Source organism: Electrona antarctica (assembly GCF_951216825.1).
Source record: "Electrona antarctica genome assembly, chromosome: 1".
NCBI lineage: Eukaryota > Metazoa > Chordata > Actinopteri > Myctophiformes > Myctophidae > Electrona > Electrona antarctica.
This window is the reverse complement of record NC_136806.1, coordinates 30,665,731-30,678,501: the sequence shown is the minus strand read 5'-3', so window position 1 is coordinate 30,678,501 and position 12,771 is coordinate 30,665,731. Positions and strand designations below refer to the sequence as shown.

Genomic DNA, 12,771 nt, shown 5'->3' with positions numbered 1-12,771 from the left:
TAAAAGCATTTTGGTATGGAACAATTAAAGAACAGATTATTTTTACTTGCTCTGCTTGGACTTAGGTGTACAAATGAAATAGTCCCGTTTGTATGCAATATACCCCCAAATTCAATAAATATATTACACAAGGGCTTACACCAGATATGTCTCGCCCCTGGTACCCCTGACTCCATGTTCTCCATACATCAAATCTAAATTGACTAAACCTAAACTCCAATTAATCTAAACCTGACAATGGATACAGCACTATAGCAATATGTATAATGATGAATCGTATATAATGACTAGTATGTAATGATGAATAGTAATTTGTGTGTGTGTGTGTGTGTGTGTGTGTGGCCTGATGAGGATCAGCCAAGGGATCAATATCATTCATTTGAGCCCATGTGGTATGTGTACAGTTTCAAAAAAAGTGTAACTACTGTATAGCAATTGATGAAAGACAGATTTCCTTATTGAAACCCCTCAATTATAATTACAGAAAGAAATACACTTTGCTGTTCAAGATTCAAGGAGTTTTATTTGTCACTGAATATACAAACATACAATTATGACTTATAACAATAACTTATTTACAGTATATACAGGAGCAAAATGTGCTACATAACAAAGACAAGCAATAAAATAAAATATGATGACATCATACATCACATTCAGTGCTCAGCCAATCAGCTAAGCATATCGCATATGAACCCCTTTTCTCTGTCCCTTGCACACTGACGCTGCATGTCGAACTGCCTATAGGCTATCAGCAGCGCATATGCTCAGTGCAAATTCCATCATTTCCTCATGTGACCACTGAAAGTCAGAGATGTTGTACATCACTGTGTCTGAGGCACTGGGGTACATCACATGACCTTCCATGGGCAGCAGGGAGGACGCTGGGGCATGGCTGTGCTGTTGTACCTCCAGCCCGCTGCTCTCCTGCACAGTGGAGGTGGTGGTGGTTGTGGGCACCATGGACTGGTCACCGCTGCTGCTGGTGGTCCCTGGTAGAATGTTGAAACAAGATGGTGTCGATTCATCATTAGTGCTGGCCAGGCTCTCCGACTCTGAAGCTTGGAAGGTGAGGTCCATCTTCTCTTTGAAGCCCGGGGCAGCCGTGGCACTCACATCCGTGGGAGCATCATCATTGTGGGGAGGTGGGGAGGACGTGGGGGCATGGCTGTGCTGTTGTACCTGTAGCCCGCTGCTCTCCTGCACAGTGGAGGTGGTTGTGGGAACCATGGACTGGGCACTGGTGGTGGCGGTTCCTGGTAGACTGGCCATGATGTTGTTGACAGATGGTGTGCTGCTCAGGCTCTCGTCCTCAGAAGCTTGGAAGGTGAGGTCCATCTTCTCTTTGAAGCCCGGGGCAGCCGTGGCTCTGTCTAACTTTACACGGCTACGTGTCTTCTTGGGTCTTTGCAGTGGGACTACGGCTGCCTCCTCCTTCTGAGCTGCCTCACGCTTCATCCCTCCTCTCCTCCTCCTCTTTCTGCTGCCTCCAGTATCCGTGGGAGCATCATCATCGTGGGGTGGTGAGCCCTGTGGTGAATTGAGGCAGGATTGAATCAGGGCATTGCCCGCATCACTAGTGAACATGGGCTGGAGCTTGTCGGAGGCAAATTTGTAGATGTGTCCCGTTTCACTGGCCACCAGAAACAGAACCTGTGTTCCTGTCAGCTTGGTGAGCTCTTCAATCTTTTTTATCACACCATTTTTACGAACGCTGAAGATTTTGCGTCGCCTTAATGTGTTCTCAATGAACTCATTGTCCAACTTTACTCGGCCACGTGTCTTCTTGGGTCTTTGCAGTTGGACTACGGCTGCCTCCTCCTCCTGACCTGCCTCACGCTTCACCCCTCCTCTCATCCTCCTCTTTCTGCTGTCTCCAGTTGAAACCATGGAGTCATGTTCATCTGCTGTACAGGTGGAATCATCTCCTGAGTCGCTGCATGAAGGCTTTCTGTCTCTAAGTTGGTACGACATCATGGATATGGTGAGGTCTAGTGGCCACACAGTGATGATGACTGTTCCTTTCTCTGTATCTCTCCCTTTGAACTGTCCTGAACAAAGACAAAGTGTGAATGAGGTGTTGAACTTAACGTTCACCTTTTATTTGTGGAACTGGTCAATCACAGCACAAGTTTCCTCCCATCAACAAACGTAAGCCTGAGACCGAGGCTATCAACAAACAGGGTTGCCATGGCGACGCCGAAGCTGTGCAGTTCCGCGACATTTTTTTTAAAAACTAGAATGATCGTTGGCAACTCGGTATGTGATTGGCTGAGATAACTCGATTTATGATTGGCTGAGACGCTGGAGCGGAGCTAGCCTAGAGCGGAGCACTCATGGACAAATCAACGTCTCTCTTTTAAGATATGCTGCTTCAACGCTAACAATAACAACAAGCTACAACACTGCAACTTCCTGCTTTATTTTTCATAAACAAACCGTTTGGATCAGTAAAATCATCAACCAAAAGGATTATCGGTGCGTCGTCATGGACGGTGTCGCTCGCCGACGAGGTTTAGCACAGCTTGTTGGACTTGGATCTGTATCTGACAAGCGACAGCTGCGACACTGAGTGGCACAGGAGTAACAGTAGCAGGTACAAAAATACACTTCTATATAGCCAAAGTAGGAAATTAGGAATTCATTAAAAAGGGAAAAGAAACATTAAACATACAGTGAGGGGGAAAAAGGGGTGGGTGGTGATTCAGATTTTACGGTGGCCAGTTTCAAATTGCAGCTGTCCGTATAGGTGCTCTTTGAGAGCGGTTTTGAATGATTGGATTTGCATGTCTTAATGACCGTTGGTAGGGTGTTTTGGTGCCATAGGAGCGAAAATAATTTAGTCCCTTGTTTGTGCCGAATTTGGGTTGCACATGGTTTGTTGAACTCCCTCTGGTGTTAATATTATATGGGTGTGAACTGTGGAGTGGACTTCGTTAACATTAAGAAGTATTAGACAGGTACATGGGTATCTTGGTGGTGGTGTATCGAATCTTGTGGACCAGACCCATTGCAAGACCCAAGAGGATTGGGTCAGGTTTAGCCCTCAGTAAAGACTCGCAGCACTGTGTGTGTGTGTGTGTGTGTGTGTGTGTGTGTGTGTGTGTGTGTGTGTGTGTGTGTGTGTCAAACATAAAATATTGTCGCTGCAGGCTGTTATCGACCACCGTGACTACAAAGCAGCACTCGTCGTTGCACGAAACTTTAATTACATTAGAGGGACTCTTAAGAATGGGGGAAAGAAGACATGTTAAAATTCTATTAGAGTTCTTAAGGGAAACAGGAGTGTTTGACAGGATATAGTTTAGGTAAAGGGTTGTGAGAATGAGTGAGTGTGTGTGGGTATATGCCGGGTTGGGACTCGGGAGAGGAGATAGAGGGAAAAGGATTCATAGTACGGTTGATCCAAGAAGATGGATCACTAGATGTCGGTAATGCACCATAATTTGGTTGCCAACTGCCGTAAAACTACAACAAGAAGAAGAAGAAGACGAAACTTTAATTAGCGGAATTTAGCGCAGCTGTTCCGTTGCGTCCATGAAACAAGAAGGTACCGGTAATCATGTTATGTTATTAACTTAAACTTTATGTTCTTAACTTGTATGTTGGTAACTTTGAAAAGCTTAATATTTCTCTTCATTCAGTCATGTCTTCAGTGAAGCTTTCCGTTGTGTGAGGGAATCACTGATTTTGTCAACAATACATGTTAACAAAACGAGTGTTTGTTTTGATCACAGACTCGCAGTCACGTTAGTGTTTAAATATCATGGAATGTTTGATGAATAATTGAATTCTACATTTACACGTTTTTATTAGATTTATTTAACTTTTGAAAAGCAACTGATTTGGGGCAGATTAGCTGGTGCAGGTGCAGTTTGGTCCAGATTGGAAGAGCAAGGCACAGTTTGAAGGGTGTCATGGTGGATCATCTTAAAGGACCACTTTTCAACCTTTCAACTTTTCAATCTTCATATAATTGGAGACTCCTCACTAATGTTCATTATAAAATGGCACCATTTTCTTATATTAATGTGGGAAATTTGGTATAGGCCTATAGTCTTTTTTTTATTGGCCTAAAATAGTTTTATAGGGGTTTCTTAATTGTGACTTTACCATTAACATCCTATGGCAGGCACTTTCCTTTTGCTTTAAGTAGCATGTGACATGTCAAACTAGAGGGTTTTCATGATTCTGAATCCATTCCAAGCATTAGTTTTGCACAAAATACACTCCTTGAGCTAAAAACAGCCATAGCCACCTGCCCAAAATGTGCTGACCTCATCACATTTATGCTGATTTGTCATGACGTCTGGCCATTTGTAGCCATTTTTTTTGTGCAAAACTAATGCTTGGAATGGATTCAGAATCATGAAAACCCACTTGTTTGACACGTCACATGCTACTTAAAGCATAAGGAAAGTTTGTCATTTTTGACAATTTTTCCTGCCATAGGATTAATGGTAGGCAAAAACTATAAAAAATTGCTCAAAACTGACAGCCGGTCAGCAAGTGGATTCATGAATCTATGTATATAGACAATATTTTAGGCCAATAAAAAATACTATATATCAATTTTCCTAGCCTGATTGAGTCCACAAGAAGCCTGTCTGTTTGTTTAGTAAAGGTATCATGAGACAATCGTTCGAATCTGACCATTTATTCAATCTTCTACTATAGGCTGGTCTAGCAAAGTGAGACATGGCTGAAAGGATTCCAGTCGTTGCCAGTTCACCTCCCTGCCCTGGGGATGTTATCGGTGTACCACCCCCTGGTGTACCACAGTCCTCACTCGTCCCGGAGAGTGAGGACGTTGTGTTTGTGGAGACCAGCCATCCCAGCAAGGTCTTAGAGGGCTAAACCGTCTTCGACTGGACAATGTTTTCTGTGATGTGATTCTGTGTTGTGGCGGAAAGGAGTTCCCCGGCCATCGCAACGTACTAGCAACCTTTAGCTCCTACTTTGAGGTAAATGCACAGGTATCCGGACTTCGGAGAACTCGCCAGTTTACCAACTCGCCACGATTTAGTGCATTTTAGTTTTACTTCACCTTCATTTAAATTGCATTGAATTGAGTTAACACTAGAGAAAGTAGGAATGCTTAAGTTTAAACACCAAACTACCGAAACAATGTAATTCATTAGTAAACTATTCCTGAAATGGTAGGCCTACTTATCATTGGTATTCACATACTCACCTTTTTATCATCATCTAGCTGACCATTGAATTGCACAAAATCATTTGATCACTTTGGAAATTAACTATAACATCTGTGAGTTTGACATACTGCACTGATGAAGACAGCATGTTAGCATAACGATGAAGACATTGATGAAGAATTTTCGCCGTGGCGACTTGGTAAACTGGAGAGTTCTCCGGTATTCAATTCACACATATATTGACCTGTGTTAAGGGAACGCAGAGTTCTGCTGCCTTTAACATCCTTTTAAAGGGGCATACCACTCCTTTTCAACATTGAACTATTATGTACTTTTTGGCTTGCAAAGTACACCTTCATGATGTCACTGATCACATGACTCTAGGTTCGAATCTAGACCTCCAGTTCTAAACAGAAGGGTGGGACATCTTTCTTATTATTTCCACACATCTCTCACACATGTTGAAAATGAGTGGTATTCCTACATACAATCAGATCAGACTTCTATTTGGATGTAGGTCTATGAGAGTTGGTATTGCATCTATTATAGATTCCAGATTAAGAATAACATCTAAGAGTTGCTTACGTGTAGGAATGACATTCAGTGTAGCCTTTGCTTTCACCAGATTTAGCACTACTGATTGTGTGCCCTGCCGTTTTAACAGGGAGAATGCACACACAGTGCACAAAGACCCGCACACCGTCTGCCACTTGCAATACGAACTTTATTTAGGCAACGTATCAGTCAAATACCTTCTTCAGGCATCTGCTGATAATGGGTAGCGACATAGCTATATACATACACATAAATCCACCATGACCAATTGGTCATGTCTTTGTGTTGTCTTTAATGTGTTTTTTTTTTTTTTTTAGATTTTCCTTGTTTTGTTGTTTTGTCTCTGTTTAGTTTTAGTGTTGTTGCTTCCTGCCCCCCTCCCCCAAAAGCCTTTGGACCTTCTTTTGTTTTCATTCTTTTGATTAATCAATCAATTCACATGAACACAATATCATGTTATATCCAAACAAGTAATTGTTGACAGTGTAAATAATTAGAACCGCCTAAATAATTAGAAACAACCATTCACGTTTCATGCACACTGTGCACAGGCAATGTTTACAACAGACTTGATGGAGTCCAAACAGGAAAGGGTGTCCATCAGTGGAGTGGAACCTGAGATGATTGGCTTGATGGTGAACTATGCCTACACTTCAACGGTGGTCATCTCCACAGATAATGTGCAGGTGATGTATTGTCATCAATCTTCATAAACCTTATTTGTCTCCTCTCCTATTTTGCTGTTCATCTTTGCTTAAAAACACATTGTGTTTGATGTAGGCCCTGCTGGCAGCATCACACTTGCTGAATGTGACGGCAGTTCAAGAGGCCTGCTGTCATTACATGGAGCGTCACATGAATGAAAAGAACTGCATAGCGATTCAGGGCTTGGCCGAGGCCTACTCCTGTCACATGTTGGAGAAAAGCAGCATTGACTACATTCATGAACACTTCAGTGTCGTCTACCAGCAGGTAGCATGCTTTCCCCAAGTTGTTTGTTTTGGGCTTTTTCGCTTATAATTTTGTGGGGATTGGTGGTATGAGACAGGCCACCCTAGCTGATAAAATATTACATTTGGTTTGTCACTGTTACTCAACCTGTCGCTAAGTTGTTGAGTAGTGCAGAAACAATTTAATGTTTGTATCCATATTGATGTATTAATGTTATGAATATATGTAACTTGGGATGTTTTTATTATTTTCCACAAGGACACTAAATAAACCACCAGTGAGCTGAGCACTTCAGAGGAGAATGGGTTACTTCAGGCAGTATGTGAACACAACAGGGTTATAATGTATCAATAGTGTACTGTATTTTATGTCCATAGGAAGAGTTCCCCTCTCTGTGTGTGGACAGACTGACAGAGGTCCTTGCCAGTGATCATCTCAATGTGTCCACGGAGGAGACAGTGTTTGAGGCGGCCAGGATGTGGTTAAACAAGCGTCCTAGTACGTGCAGAGAGAGCTTTGAAAAGGTCAATCACTTCTCAGTGTTTCACGGCACCTGATTTTAACAGTATGTTACGGAGGCCTGGGGGGGTGCATACTTATATTAGTTATATTAGTTTAGACTAGTCATTGGTTAGACATGGGTTAAGGTTAGGTTTAGGTGTGCTGCCCCGTGGGAGGTTAGGGTGAGGGTTTGAGATAGGTTGTAGTTGTAGGACTAATGACTGGTCCAACCAATGACTAGTCTAAACCAAAAACTGTCTAAACTAAGTACTTCACCCGGCCTGGGAGGCTATCATGCTGTTAATGCTACCTATCTGGGGCAAAACCCACACATCATTATTTGGTTAATTAATGTGATGATGACCCACATAACCATACAGAAAATGCGTTTATATCCTATATAATGTAATTAACTTTTATCAGAAGCTTACAATTGTTTGCCAACAATATAGTATATGTATTTATTATGATTGTGACACCCCTACTATATAACTCTATATTTTAAGGCAATGTTTAATGTCATTACCCGCAATATCCAGTTGGACTAGTAAATACTTTGTGTTCTATTTGATCTTTAAGGTGCTAGAGAAAATCCGTCTTCCTCTCATCAGCCCTTCCTACCTAGAATCCCAGGGCTGCCAGAGGCTCATCGATGAGGCCAAGAAGCAGGATGTCCACAAAGTACAGCCACGCTGGTCCACAGGTATCCTCATGGCCGTGTTTATGCACAGGCACCCTAGGCACGGGCCTATGTCTCGTCCGGGGGGGGGGGGGGCAAAATATGATTGATTGACGCAATGACATGACCGTCAACGGCTTTGCTGACCCCTCACCACATTTGTGATGACGGCTATGGCAGTTTTTAGCCCAACTAATGCTTGGAATGGACTCGGAATCACGAAAAAAACCCTAGTTTGACACGTCACATGCTACTTAAACCATAATGAAATTTAGAAACTTTTGCCCATATAGGTTGTCAATGGTGGCCATATTGATTTGGCCACTGTGACAACCCCGAAGGTCGCCGAGAATGTTAGACACATTTGTTTTCGTAATCATTTTTCCCATGTAGTTCTTACCTGACTCACTTTTACAGGCCTCCTTCTGTGATTTGTTTTGTTTATTGGTTTCGTTTAATTGTATTTTTTACTTTATTGTGCTACGTTTCCTGTTTTTGAGTGGCGCAAACCACTCCAACAACTGGCTTTGTACCCGTGTACCCGTGTTCGTACCAAAATAATGAGCATGGTTACTATGGTCACTGACATTACGTCAGACCACAGCTGATCAGGCTATATAAGACCTTGCACCACTCACTTCACACGGGTGTGATTGCTTATTCTGTGTCCATTGTTTGGCACCTTTAACTTTGTTTCGAAAGGTGCTTTATAAATAAAATGTACTTACTTACGCACACGTAAACCTAAATCTAACACACACAATGAATTTCATGTTTAGCATTCTGCAGTTTTTAACCTGTACGGGAATCAAACTACAAATCGGCCTAGGGTTTCCATGCCCCTGCAACTATAACTTGAGAATGTATGGAAATTCTCTCCAAGTTATGATATGATAACCTTTTTTTTTTAAACCTGCACATGCATTACTGTGACTACCCAGTGCCTGAAGTCATAGTGATGGTTGGGGGACAGGATTATTACCGGGAGGAGTTCCTAAGCTGCGCTGAGACCTTTGATCCTCTAACAAAGCAGTGGGGGACTCTGGAGCATCTCCCCTTCGCTGTACGCAGGCATGGTCTGGTTGTGTCAGGTGAGGAACCATCAGAGTCGACTGTAGTAGAGGTCAAACAACTCTGTTTTGTCTCTGAATTGAGCGGCTGAAAGGCATTTGCATTTTGGGAGTAATTGGAAACGGTGATCGCTATGTAGTGCCCCCAGCATGCAGGCAGGCACGGTTCCACCCCTAACTGTGCACCCTGAGCATGGGGCTTTAAGCAACTAGTCGACTATTCAACTAGTTGACTAGTAAATCCACTTGTTGACCTTGTTGGTACTAGTTGATAAGATTTCTTTTCCCCCGTTTTTGTAGGCCTCAAGATGCTATATTATAGTCACCAATGTACACGGTTTATAAATGTACAAATACAATGTACATAATTGGTAGTTGGTCGACTAGTAAAGTAGGCAACTAGTAAAAATCACTAGAAGTGAAAGCCCTAGTATATGGTACCTTATATCACAACACGCTGGACCTATTGTGGTGATTTCTTTCCTGTACTATCTCAGTAATTTAGTAAAACAAATTGAGGTATCGTAATGTATCTTGAGGTCTGAAAATCTTTATTTCTTTATCAATCAAGGCATAACAATTTAAATTCTGCTCTTATCCCACGATAGACTTTACTATGTATTTGGCCGGAGGAGAATTGAAGGACTGTTCAATCAGTAAGCAGATGTGGCAATATGACCCTTTGCATAGCTCATGGTCTGAGATGGCTCCCATGAATGAGGCACGCTGTAACCTGGGTAAGACGGTTGAACTATTGTGGTACCAGTATTCAATTTAACTTTGTTTTGGGAATAACTGCTAAGGAGTAGCTGCTAACTGCCCAAGGCCACAATTCTAATAAGGAGATTTGTTTTTTTTCTTGCATATCCCCATGTGGTCCATAGGCCTGGTAGTGCTGGATCGTTATGTCTATGCAGTGGGTGGCTGTGATAAGGAGTGGATACGTGTGCACTCAGTGGAGCGCTACAACTGCAAGACTAACACCTGGCAGCTGATGAAGACGGTCGGCAAGTTTTGGGTTAAATCCAGCCCTGCCATGGCCGCCCTAGATGGACTGATCTATGTTGTTGGTAATGGAATAGGGTTGTGTCTGTAGGTTCAGGGTGTATGTAAGCATAATGGTGCACAAAAAATGTCCCAAAACCTTTATTGCATTTTCTTCATTCTCCCATTGACGGTCTATAATGTTTTGCCATGTGTCATCCTGTCCTAGATGGCTCCTGGGAGAAAGCAATGTACACGTTCAACCCTAAAACATCTGCTTGGAAAGAAGTAGCTCCTAGGCTGATAGAACGTAATGGTACAGCTGTCTGCACTCTCAAAGGAAAGATCTACGTTATAGGTATCATATCTGTTCTTAATTACTTGGTTCCATAAATGGACACACTTCAACTTCACTGTAGTTTTTAGACACATAACAGAGCTCACTATTTAAACTATAGTTAGGGGAAAGTTAGCCAGATCTGTGACCAGTCTGCAACATTTATGCTGCTTACCAATGGCTTTCTTCACAATTGTGTTCATAAAGGTGTCTACTGGGCTAAAAACAGCCATAGCCGTCACTCATCATAAATGTTTTGAGTCACCCCTTTTGGAAATTGGATATATACGAACCATATAATTGGTCCTCACCAATGATCATGATAAAATAGCGCTATTTATTAATTTTTAATTTTTAATTTAACCCTTGTTTAACCAGTAAAAACCACATTGAGACTAAAGTTTATTTTACAAGTGAAGGCGCGAAATAAGTAACACAGCTCTGCCAGTAACAATAAATACAAGACAATAACAGGACAGACATGCAAGCGTACTGTATGTCCATTAATGGTACCCCAACTTTCAGCAGCTGTCACAAAGTTTCCCAAGGGAGTTGGGTTGGAACAAATTGATAGGTAATAGGAGACAGATTTATGAACACATTTGTGAAGAAAGCTATTGATAAGCATTTATTTTGCCTAACTAAACAGTCACTACTTTTTGTCTAATAGGTGGTCAGCGGCATATTGCTATGGAGTCCGAGTTCACGAATCTTGCGCTTGATAACCCGTACCTGGTTGATGATGAAACAGACAGGATGTTGTACACGGACGGGGTTGAATGCTACAACCCTGTGACCAACATGTGGACCATGTGTGCCCCCATGGGACGGCGACGCTCCTGGCCTGCCGTGACTGTGCTGCATGGAAAGATCTATGTACTAGGAGGGGAGGATGACGGGTAAGAGGCTCTCTGAAAACATGAGAAAAGGTTTGTAAACAGCAGACTGATGGCTTTTGGTCTGTCTCCATTTAGAAACGTCGATACCATTGAGCGGTACTGCGAAGCGACCAACAGATGGGAACTTGTGGGAGAGATGCCTAGGAGGCGCAGGAGTCTCCGATGTGTCTCACATAGGCTGAGGAGTGTTGCACACGCAGCCAACGAATCCCCCGTGAGGAGTGTTGCACACGCAGCCATCCAATCGCCCGCACAGGACTCCAAACATGCCATAGATGTAAATCCCATACAGAAATGAATAAGGAGATTGCACACTGAGTCCGCATTTTCCCCCGCCGTCATCTGATACAAATCATTAAGCGCAAGGCACCTTGCACACGGAGTCCCATGTGTATCGTTATTAGTTCTGCAGAATTAAACTAAACGCTTATCAAACATGGCTTGTTTTGGACTGAGTGGTCCTCTCAGACAAAAGGAAATATGTTTCTAAAGAGCAAGGATAGTTTCCCATGCTGATCAAGTAGTTTAAGTAGTTTCAAGTACATTATCGTGATTGTTTCAATCATTTCACTGGCTCAATTTGATGGTTTGCTCTATCGAAGAGTAATTGGCATCCAAATGTTATCATTGCATCAAGAAATTGCACGCTAGGCAAAGAGCATTTCCTTTATTCAGAGTAGACCACAGCATAAAACCACTGAAACATACAGACAAGATGATGCCAAAAATGCACAAAAAAATTAAACTATACCTCTATACCTGCACACCTCTAATCTGGTGTGCAGGTTATGACATGCACATTACATGCACAATAAGTTTTGTTAATCATCGGGTCATATTATTTTCTTTTTTTTTTGTGCTACACATTTTGGACGAAACATACGGACTAGTGTGCAAGCTCTTTAATTCATGTTTTGGTTCTGTCCACACCTGAAGTCACTGGGCTAAATGTCATTACAATAAGCAATATCACCTCAAACAATTCCAATTTGAGCCACATTTTGTCAGCCTTACCTTATTAGTATAACATAAGTGACAGTGACAGCTACCCAATACATTTAAAAAGCAGAAAAACAAATACTATTGCTGATACTATATTATTTTTGTTATTTTATACTTTTTCTTAAAACAAATTATCTTGTTGCAAACTCTTGTTTGCCTTCACACAGTGTTGTGTGTGTGTGTGTGTGTGTGTGTGTGTGTGTGTGTGGGTTCTATATGGGTGGGTTCTATTTTGTATGCAATATACCCCCAAATTCAATAAATATATTACACAAGATATGTCTCGCCCCAGGCTGTGACCCCCTGACTCCATGTTCTCCATACATCAAGAGTCACATGTGTTGTGACTTGTGAGAAACACACACACAATACACATGCATTTAGGAGTTGTTCCTTCATCAAGCCTTAAAGCGTGAATCACAATCACAAACTAAAACACAGACTGGGGGTGAACCAGTGGGTTATTACCAGGCAGCCTTCTTTTACCTGTTGAATGAACTAAAGCTAAAGTCCAAGTAGTCTAAACCTAACAATGGATACAGAACTATAGCAATATTAACTATTATATAATGATGAATTACGTGTGTGGGTGGGTGGGGGTTGAAGGGTTCAGCTGAGGAAATTAGAGGAATCGATG

The 12,771-nt window shown here is 42.1% G+C and overlaps 1 pseudogene across 1 annotated transcript; it reads left to right on the top strand.

The window, feature by feature from the left end:
- The first annotated feature begins 4,682 nt into the window (after positions 1–4,682).
- Positions 4,683–12,318, top strand: LOC306925651 (kelch-like protein 24; annotated as a pseudogene). The gene is made up of 11 exons (XR_013792491.1): positions 4,683–4,964; positions 6,263–6,397; positions 6,492–6,683; positions 7,040–7,186; positions 7,743–7,866; positions 8,784–8,933; positions 9,521–9,649; positions 9,797–9,982; positions 10,126–10,254; positions 10,904–11,132; positions 11,208–12,318. The product of XR_013792491.1 is annotated as a kelch-like protein 24 (transcript).
- Positions 12,319–12,771: the final 453 nt, after the last annotated feature.